Source organism: Pteropus medius, unplaced genomic scaffold (genome assembly GCF_902729225.1).
Source record: "Pteropus medius unplaced genomic scaffold, Ma_sr-lr_union100, whole genome shotgun sequence".
NCBI lineage: Eukaryota > Metazoa > Chordata > Mammalia > Chiroptera > Pteropodidae > Pteropus > Pteropus medius.
Genome location: NW_024342471.1, coordinates 12,351,427 through 12,362,954, shown reverse-complemented (window position 1 = coordinate 12,362,954; position 11,528 = coordinate 12,351,427).

Here is an 11,528-nt window from a genome sequence, read left to right as displayed (position 1 = left end):
TTTCAAGGGAGACACCAACATTCAGACCACAGCATATGTCTACTAATTCTCTGCCTCTGGGACAGATTCTGGCTATGAGAACAGTTGACGCCAAGTGGATGGTAACGAGGGGTCTCTTGCTGGGCAAACATCTCTGTCTGGGGAAGAGTTTTTCACTTCTCATCCCAAAGCTGGATATTTCATCCACATACTCAGAATCACCTTAGGATGTCCATCTGCTCTTTGTCTTCCTGTTTTCTCAGCATCCGTGCCAGGAAGGGACACGGTGAAGCAGATGGGGTCAGAAAGAGGTGGACTCTCCTCCATGGTGCTGATGGATCCCGCATGCTAAGGAGCACCCACCCGGCTTTTATCTCAGAGCCGCTTCTGTGGGTTAATGAAGATGTAAGCTCCCAGCCTCAGCCACACTATGTAAAAGAACTACTTATTGCCTGTTCCATCTCACTGACTTTTATGGTGATACTTAAACCAAAATGGTGAACTATTATACTTCATAGCCTGCAAATAAAAGCAGGATGTTAAAAAGTGGGGGCCGTAACCCCTGATCAGGCCGAAAAGGCTTGTAATCTTGAGACAACTTTGTTTGGCTCCCCAGGGCCAGGGCTCAGGGCACTGTGTCAGAGCCAGACAATGAATCCTGGGGTCTCCTGGCCCAGCCCTTGTGCTTGTGGGAAGCAAGCATCCTCAGTAATGGCACAGCGATGAACATAAAGCAGTGTTAAATCAGAGATGGTTGTGGGGGGCGGGGTGTAGATGAGAAACAGAGAAGCAAGTCATGCTACGCTTTTGCAGTGCAGTGCACATGGAATCCTGCTCTCCAAGTCTGATAGGAGAGACCCTCTGCCCAGAGCCCAGTTTTCCTCAGGCCCAGCTGTGGCCTCAAAATGTGTTCGTGTCCATGGGTAGAAGCCAGAGGGCTACTCAGAGCCTCAGCCACAGGCAGCATGTGCATCAGAGATAACGCAACTCACGCTGGTGCCTAAAAATAGCGTACTCTTTAATGATTTTATTCATTTAAATATAGTGGGTTTGTGTGTGTGTGTGTGTGTGTGTGTTGTGTGTGTGTTCTTGTTTAAGTGAGTTATATGAGTGCAAAGCAAAAACTCAAATAGTAGTTGTTTAGGTTGAGTTCTCCCCAAAGCAGATGCTGAGGCAAGAATTCAGATGCAGGTGGTTTATTTGGGAGGTGATTCCAAGAAGCATGGCGAGGAGGTTGAAGTAAGACAGGGAATGGAGGCAGCCCAGGAAAGGAAGTGTGAATGGCTGGAGCATGGCTGTGGACAACTGGGGTGTAGTCCCAAGGGTTCCATGAGAGACTGTGAAGAATACACATCAGAGAGATCAGAGTATTTATCCATCACTGCCATCCCTCATTGGCTGAGGTCTGTTTCCAGGGGCTTCTAACCTGGCCGAAGCCAGCAAAACAAGAAAAATCCTAGGAGAATGAGAGACAGAGACAGAGAAACAGAGTCAGAGATAGACAGAGATAGAGATAGACAGAGACATATACAAGGGAAGTGTGGACAAAGTAGTAGGTAATCTTTTGGGGTAGGCTGAAGCTGGCCAGGAACTACGTCTACTATGGCACTAAATAATAAAGTAAGAAAATACAAAAGGGCTTTTCTCTCTTCTTGTCAAATAGACCCAATTCCCCTTGCTCAGCAGGAACTAGTAGAACAGTTCCTCATGTAACTTTTTGTGGAAATGCTCTGTGTGTGTATATGTATAAGTGTGTGTATAAGATATACATAGTATCTATATTCTATATGTATTATATATTTCTATAACATTTTTTTTCAGAGAAATACATAAGCACCTACCTCATTTTTTGGTGGTAATTATATAGTATTCTAGAGAAAGGATATACCATAATTTTGTTTGTGGTCTATTTTAATAAACTATAGTGAAATTAATTCATGAAATGTATAATAAATATAGTTTAACATGTTTATATTTACAGACTTTTCAACTACATGGCAGGATAGAGCTCAGTCCTGCTCTCGGCTAGACTGTGTTGCTTTCATCCATTTGCTACCTACAGGCTATGTGACCCAGAATAAGTCACAAAATTCTATAAGCTATAATTTTATCTGGGAAATCCAAGCACACAGCGTACTTAATGTAAATATTTGTGGAGAAGATCAAATTGTATCATTATTGAAAAGAACTCAGCATATCAGAAATGTTTAATGAACATTAGCTGTTAGCATTATATTCCCAAAACAGGAAAATAAAATCCTTTGTCAGGCCACATGTGTGTTAAAGAAAGTAGGACAAGAAATCAATCATTGTAACCGTATAAACAATGCTTGAGTTTTAAGAAGTCTTTGACTGCATGTTCTTTATATGATCTAAGCACTAATATGCTATCCACAGTATCAGGTGCTTTGAGATGCATCATCTCAGTTAATTCATACAGAAGATGATGGTTGTCTTCAGTTACTTCTCTCTCTGCACTGGTGATGCTCCTTGCTTTGAGAGCTGGAGTCTAATTCTCATCCTCTTGTATCTGGACTGGCTCTAGCGATCTTCTTGACCAATAGATATGATGGAAGTAACTTTCTGGGATTTCCAAAGACTCTGTTATAAGAAAACTTAGAGTTTCCCCTTGAGTCCATTGGAATGCTCACACTAGGGGAAACCAGCCATCAGGTGAGATGTCTGATTATTCCAGGCCCACCATGATGTAAGTGGGCCAAGATAGCCATGTGGAGTAGTTGCTTAGAGAGAGATGCTTGGCCCAATCATTTCAGCTACGCCATTTATGGCAGACCAAGCATCAGAACTTTGAAGCCTTCAGATAATTTCCAGCCCAAGCTGCATTTGATTGCACCTGCTCCAGAGACCTTAGGTAAGAACTGCTCAGCTAAGGAGCTCAAACATCAGAACCACGTATGATAATGAGAAAGCTCAGGAGAGCTTTGTTGCAAGGCAATAGATCACTGGCATCAACACATAGATCAAAAGGCAAAGGACTGGCACCCAGGCTCTGCTTTCCTCATCATCATAGTCATTTTTCAATCTCATTTCATCCACCAATTATGTATGAATATGTGGCAGTTTTTGATGCAATCTAGGGAATATCTATGGTCATAATACCAATTAGTAGTTTCACAAAATAATCGGAAAGCGTTGCCCCCATGTGTTAATACAAACACTTCAAATTCCACTATAACCTTTTTAGAAGAATTTTGTCCTAGTTAAACCTATATCATTTCGAATGATATAGAAATGAGGGTGCTTATAATTAATGCATTTATATTGTTTTTAGCAACAAAATCATATCACAAAGATGTTTTTGAACATCCATTTTCAAATCATTCTCCATAGTTTGTTTCATTCACCTAACAGATACTTTGTTTCTCATTTTTAAAATGCCACCTTAACCTTAGGTAAGAGATTATATTTATTATTTTTAGCACAGTTATCATTATTATTATTTATCTGATAAGTGACATTGTACCAGGAGGCATTAAAGTGGCAGGAAAAAAATGTTCAGTAAATTTGGAACACTTGTCATTTTATAAAAGAAAAATAAATAACCTTAAATCTAACAGCTCTTTTAAGCTTTTTGCTACATTACAAAAATTAAGTTTTATTGTCACTATCTCATTATAAAGATAAATATTCTTTTGTATTCGAAAGACATTTTCTCTTATAAAATTAAGTATGCGATGACAACCTGTAAACATTTTTCCACACCTATGTCTTAAACTATTTTTTTGCTATAGACAATAATTTAGTCTATAAATTTCATATCCGGAGCTATCTTTGTAAACTTACTTGAAATTAAAAAAAAATCCAGTCAATCAGCTATTCTATCAGTAGATCCACTTATTATTATTTCATAAAATATTGGGTCTTTTTGCTGTTTTTCTCCATTTTATATATTCTTTCATGTTACCAAAAAAAGTTCATTCTATATTTCATGTGGTAAATTCCATAAGGAAAGAAATTTTAGAAACATCTGTACTTCTATCCAACTGTATAGCAAACCTCACACATCAAGCAATTTCTTTAACACTTGACTTTTCAAATCTTTAGCAAAGTTTTCTTCATATCTTCTAATGGAATCCACTGACAAAGGACAATGTTTCTATTTGTCACCATATTGTTTTCTATATTTATTTTTTTCAGCTGTTTTTCTCATGTTGAGAAAACTGAGTATTTTCCCCAATGACTCTTTTTTGGCTTTGCTAATAAGCAAAAAAACTCAAAATAGGCTTCTACACATTTAGTTTAGTGAAATTTTGTCAAGAGCTTCATTGGATATTGAGAGACTTTAATCATGGCTGAAAATATATAGTCTTGTTTCTATGCTCTGGATGCTTAGTTTCCAAATGTTTTGAAAATTGTGCCTAATTGTGCTAGCTTTATTTGCTCTCTTATGAGAAAGAAACAACCTCAGGTGTAGGGAGGCCAGGGGAGTGGCAGTTATTACAATATCAGCAGAGCTGATCAAATTAATTTTGGGCAGGAGTTTCAGGGATAAAGAGAAAAGAATGCATTTGAGAGAAGATCTCCAATAGTTCTAGATATTGTTAGGTAAATTACATTTGGTAATAATAATAATAATGTTATCCTAAAAAAGGTATTTTGAGATTATGAGAAATAAATAGGTAAAACAAATTCAAATTTATACTCACTTTGGTATTATAAAGAAGAAAACAAATAAGCAAAAGATATTAATTTCTTTATTGAGGTCTCTGTAGCACTTGATAAAGTGAATAAGCTGCAAACTATACAGGAAAAGGTTTTAAGATTCTGTTTCCCCTTAACATTTTCGTATTTCCTATATCTATGGCAGGTTCTTTTTCATAAATTTCTTCTCTTTCTGAGCTCAAACAAGCAAGTGTTTAACACTGATGGCCTGTTACCTGGAAGTGCCCTCCCATCCTTTCTCATTGCCCACTCTCTCTCTCTCTTCCTCTTCCTCTCCCTCTCTCTTTTCTCTTTGTGGAGAACAAGGATCATAATGTCCAGGGTACAGACACAGAGAGATCCCAGAGCAGTACAGGTTGATACCGTGAGCTGTTTATGTGTCTGACACGCAATCTGGGCCATCAATTCTCTTTCAACAGAGATGTGCTTTGTTCATCTTTATATTCCAGTTGCCGAGCAGTAATGGGGCTTAAAAATGTAGATTCCTCCTTCACAAATGTCTTCCCTTTTGAAATTTTCTACATTTTTATAAATATAGAAATTTATAAAATTTTCTGTTTTCTATTGTTCTCTAGAAATGAATTCATGAATAAGAGGAAACAAAAGAGGTATTTGAGTGTTTTTTCAAAAGCAAAGGTGATTCCATATACCATCCATCCAGGTTTGTCAAGCTTCCTGGTCCTTCCTCATACCTCTCTGTTGCTTTGGCAAAATCCAGGTTGCATAGCTACCTGGCTGCTCCATCCCACCCCTTTGGCTTACAGCCAGAAGGAATAGACTCTTATTTCTTAACAATCCCAGGGTCCTTTCCGCACGCCTCCCCGCCCAAACAACATACATTCATTCAGTCCTGTCTACCCATCTATCCTCACTTTTTCCCTACCTAACACGCACTTTCATCTATTAGGAAGATTTAGAATTTTGCCAGGCTTGCTTCTTATTTCTGATCCAAATTCCCTTCCTTCCTTCCTTCCTTCCTCTCTCTTCATTTCTTTTCAGGTTAATTTATCTGATTATATGCAACACACTGCAGCCATGTTAAGACACCAACTGAGTTTCCACTTGGAGGCTTGGAGAAAAGATTACCATTAAAACGTGACTTCCATCCACTCAGCTGAAATTACTATTGATTGCCAAAGAAAAATATTTGTGCTGTGAAGCTGGGAGCTATGATGTTGAACCATATTAACATAATGTTAGCATAGCTACGGGTGTTTAGTAGCACGCAATCAGATTTGAAATGAACGTTGATTATAGATGGAGATTAATGTTCACATATTCATAGGAACACAATGAGAAGAGCAATTTCCTTTCTACTACAGATCAATGGTTTCCCCATTCAATTATACAGCTGTAATAATTGCATTATGCTGAAATATTTCTTAATGGCTAATTTCTTTCCTTTTGTGTGTGTGTGTATGAGCTCTTTTGTCAGTGATAGCTTCTGCAGCCCGAGGACAGCATAAGATGTTTTAATCACTGGTGTCGTTTTGCAAGCTTTGACCAAGCCAGTAATTTCCCCCTTTCCCCATTCTTTGCTATTCTCTCTTATTATCACCAAGAATCACTTCCTGGATGATTGAAACATAGGGACTTGCCTCAAGTCTTTTCTTCTCTTGTTTAGAAAGTGAAGACGAGACTAGAAACCTACAGGGCCAGGGATTGCTTGATCCCTTCTGAATATTTGCTGGGGGAGAAATTGATAAAGACTCACAAACATTATGCCTAGGATGCCCTTCCCCCAAGACTCTTGAGCATATACATAAAAATTTTGGAGCCATTCACCGATTAAAAAACAAATGAAAAAACTACACAAAGCAAATCATGAAGACTGACAAAACATTAATGTTTATATTGTAAAGATATAATATCAATAAGATTGTGAGCTCACTTTTTGTATCTAAAGATAATGATGTTCTCCCGCTTACCTGGACATATCTTAGAGGAAGTCTGGTTGGTGTGTTTTTTTCTTTGGATGAGGGCTGTTTTATGATACATTCACAATGTTCCTGCCTCATGCCCTTCATGGCCGTCCTGAGGGTGATGGCTAGGCTTTCTCTGATCTGGTTTCTTACATCCTTCTATATTAAGCCTTATTCAAACTTAGTTGAACAGAGTGTAGCACAAGAGAAAAAAAGCCAAATGTAAAGACCTGCCATTTGTGTGCTCTTTGGCAAGTCCCCCATTGACAATTTCCCCATTGGAAAGCAGAAAACTTAAAACACCTTACTCACAAGGTCATAGTGAAGAAGAAATAAAATCTAACTTGAGCTAGAGTGAGTGTAGCAGAGTTTCAGGTGGCTGGCGCCACATCCTTCAGCCCACCTATGGTTTTAGCTACAGTTGTGGAGTCCAGTTTATAAGACATGCTGACAGCACCTTGCCTGATGCGCTTGTTGAACTTCTTTCTGTCTTCCTGTTTCCGGGTCATTTTCTAAGTGTCTGGAGGCTACTCAGTCCTCTTCGGATACATCCTGAAAAGAGAGGAGAATTAATACCCTCAGGAGCCATCTTTAACCAGTGGAGACTGAAGCAGGGAGATAAATGGCCCAGCCTCCCAGAAGCCCTGTGGAGTTCAGATCTGAAGCCACAGCAAACACCTTTATGTTGGTATTTCTTCTCTTCCCGACTTGCTCTCCCAGCTTCTTCACTCCTGTCTCCAAAGATTACTCTCTCAGTAAACGACTTGCACTCAACCTCTTTCTCATTCTCTGTTTTCAGCAGGGGGACCCAAACTAAGAAAATAAGTTTAAAGACTTACCCAAGGCTTTGGAGACAGACTGACCTGGCTTAAATCCTGTCTCTATGACTTATCCACCATGTGATCTTAGGCAAATCATTATAACCCGGTCCCGCCCCCGACCTTCTGTTTTCTAATCTGTAAAATGGGTGTAATAATAGGACCTGTCACAAAGCATTATAAAGATTGAATGAGATCTTGCAGGCAGGAGGTTAAATAATCTTATTTCCTATCATTAGTATTTTCATTAAAGATATCTAGCACAATGTGGACACTCAATGAAACACAACTTTCTTTCTGTCTTTTATGCATGAGAAAAAAATTGATCTGGGAGCAATAAACACAACAAATAAGTTCTTTTTTTACATATGCAATACTATATTTTGCTTGCCTGTTTTACACAAAGAAGCAATGTGTGGATACAGTTTTCATCATCAGGGTGTTACAAAGTCTTGGCTATCGATTCTATTCTCTACAGCCTTTAAAAAACACATCCCCAGGGAAAGAGGATTTTGTGCTCCCTGTGCCCTCTCAATGGGGTACAAGCTGCACAGGAAAAAATACATCTGCAACTCAGTGATAGACAGGATGTAAGACTACTATTTAGTCTATATATATATTTTTAAATTACTTACTGGCAGGGAAAGCATGCAAACCTAGGAAATGCTCCAGAGCAGGGTAACTGGACAGGAGACAGCCTGGGATTGATGTGCTGTGCTGCGTAGTGGCAGGGGGTCCCTAGGAAAGATGTTTCTTTCCTGTGGCCCCACTAAAAGCCAATATCACATGTTGTTTAGTTTCTCATTCCATCACTCAAAAAGAATTGATCGAGTGAGTGGCTGCTGTATGCTAAGCAACGTGCTCAGTGCTAGAGATAGAATCTTGAGCAAATGGACTCACTTCCTAGTTATTTTGGTTCTTATAATCCAGAAAAGCACCACTAAACAATCACATAAATATATATGAAATTGCAACTCTGGTCCTAAGAAGTTCGGGTAAGAGAAGAGAGAGATTTAGAAGTCAAGAAGACCCTAAGGAGCGTGCTGCATGAGCTAAGGCCTGAAAGGACAGGAATTAACTTAACTGCATGAACAGTGTTGAGTGGGTGGGGGAGGGGAGGGAGATGAGGTCTCTCTAGTTAGAAGAATGTACATCCTTTGTTATATTCTGTCTCTTCATCTCCCTCTATTTTTCTTTATAGCACTGTTTGCAACCTTATAACTTATACGTCTAGTTCTTTTTATTTTTTGTCTCCTCTCTTCACCTCCACTAGAATTTAAAGTCCTTGAGGGTAGGGACTCTGTCTATATTGATCATCTCTCTAGCTCCAACGTATGAATCAATGTGCAATAGCCCTGGGTATTGAGGGAGCAGGTCACACAGCGTGCAGAGCTGTGCTCTCCCAAGCCCTGAGCCCTTTCCCATGGGGCCTCTGCTTTTGGGTGGTTGGATGTTGGGTTCCTTACTTCAACATTCAGTGAAGTCTGTGGGTTCATATATTTAGCAGAAGTACCTTCTCTGACATGGGACACACATGTGTCAAGCAGTGCAGAGGGGTCATCGCGACTTACTCTCCAGGATCTGTTCTATCTCAAAGGGTCAATTTAAGCCATGGAGGTCCCTTCCCCTTGCCGGGGACTGGTGAAGAATTAGGTCTGTGATCAGTCTTTGTCGACATAAAGAGAGAACTGATGGGGATTCTAGAAAGACTTCCTAGGAAGTCTAGAACCCCTAAGAAGACTACATCAGAATAGATGGTTTTCCTCTTCTTCTGAATGTTTTCATGTCTGGATGTAAATTCTCAAACTGCATGGGCTTAAGGGGAACCATCTTGAGGACAAAGTCTATAAGCTAGTGAAGATAGTGAGCAGAAAAATGGAAAGCACTTGAGGTTTGGGTGAGGTTGAAATCGTTTAACCTCTGAATTAGCCAAACTTACAGTCTCCCTACCTCTGGCTTTATTTATTGAGCTCTGCCGGCTTTTTTCTTGCAGCTGAAGGTATCTTTAAAACTCGACCTATCTGCTACTAACATCTGATACAACTTGGCACTTTCCTTTCTCCCTTTCTTTTTTCCTTCCTTTCCCCCCTCATTTCCTCATTTCCTCTCTTTCCTCCCCCCTCATTTAGTATCTCTCTGCCTCTGTCTCTCTCTCTTCTCCGTATTTGTACATAATAGATAGATAGATAGATAGATAGATAGATAGATAGATAGATAGATAGATAGATGATAGATAGTTTCTGTGCTTCTTAGATTTCCTTGTTAACAAGAATTGTGTAGATTTTCTTCTTTGTGAAATATCCATTAAACGATAGCTGGTATTCTGCAAAGGTGCATTGCTAGAAATTGCCAAGGGAAAGGAGTGAGCAGAGAAAAGAGGAGAAGCAGCAAATGAACAGGGTAACTACTCTAGATTAGCAAAACATACATAATGATAAGTGCCTCATTAAAAATCTAAAAATCAAAAAAGAATGCTCCACAATTTCTCAGATTTGCTTGTTTGTTACATGTGGTTGATTTTTTTCAAGAGAAAGATGTAGACTGAATACAAACCAGCCCTGGCCCTTGCCTCCACCATCTGCATTTATATCTCAGGACACAGATGGTGAATTCCAGGAACAAGATTTAGAAGGATCTAATGAGTTAAAAGAATAGCTTTGGATTCACCTCCCCTCTTCCCCCCTTTTTTTTTTAAACCAGGTGGTATAGCAGAACGTTTAAAAGCCCAACTAGGGAATTAGATTTGAGTTTGCCTCTAGATCCTATGATTTCCTCACTCTTTGATCTTTGACAAGTTACTTAAACTTTTCCAGCCTCTGTTTCTACACCTGTAAAATATGAAGGCTAATAGCTCCTGCTTTGTTCCTATTCACGGTGAGAAGTAAGTGAGTTGGACTACCTACCTCAGGGTCTAGCATAGGGCAAACGTAAGTAGTAACAGCTAGTGCTCTGTATGATCATCTGATGTAGGGCTAACTATCATTATTCTGTTTTACAGAAGAGGAAACTGAGGCACAAAGAAGTCAAGTAAACTCGTCCAAAATTACATACATGGTAAGAGATGGAGCCTGCATTTGGAATCAGGCAGTCTGTCTCCAGAGTTTATCTTTCTACCCAAGAGGCCGTGCCGCCTCTGCATTAAGGCATTAAAGTAAGGGGGTGGGCTTTCTCTTCATTTTACTTAAAACTTTAAAAATGAAATGCATATCACGCAAGCCAGACATTTCAAGAATGCTTTGGTCCTACATTTTAGGTTCATAACAATTAATTCCATCTCAGTCTGTTTTGTCACTTTTACCCCCACTAAGATTCCTCAAAATTACCTTCCCTGATTGTATCTTTCAAACTAGTATGGTTCCAGCTTTTATGAAGACAGGAGTGAGTCACACGGTTCAGCAGAATGCGTTTGGTTCACTGAACAAGTGTACCTTCCATCTTTCCAAGTCCTTTTGGCCCAGCCACTTTCCAGTTCGTGTGGAGCCCTGCCCTGGACTCCCTCTGGCTTCTCGGTGGTTCCGCACTGCTTACCCTACCAGCTGGAGCCAGAACCATGGTAGAGACAGGCCTGGTCAGATGAATCCGTGCTCTAGATCTTCCATAGGGATGATCTGAAAGCTAAGATCATCAAGGTCAAACCAGAAGTCAGGGGGGTCAGAGCAAATACCAAATGGCAAAGATACAGCTACACACTGGAATGATGGCTGGGGAAGACCAGAGATACAAGCTATCAAGACAGAGAGGAAATGGAAGGCTGGCAGCATAACCCATTGGGAAGACTTGGTGGGACAAGGGTTAGGCACGGAGTGGACACACTCATTCATGCTGTACATTGTGGGTTTGTTACTGTCCTGTGAAACATCACACAAAACCTGGCTTGAACATATGGTAAATAGAAACATCTGAGCTTTCTCAAGGTATCGGAATTTATGGCTCTAGCACTATAAGGGTTGAGAAGAGGTAGGTATGAGATAGGTGAGGGCATTGAAGGTGGACATAAAGTTTAATGCCTAGACTTTAGTGGTATGAGGGCTATGTATACCCAAGTAACGTAGAATGATTATGACCTAAAAAATGTCATTCCAGCTACACAAGCCTTAGAGAAGTTAAGGGATCCATATAGCATTGT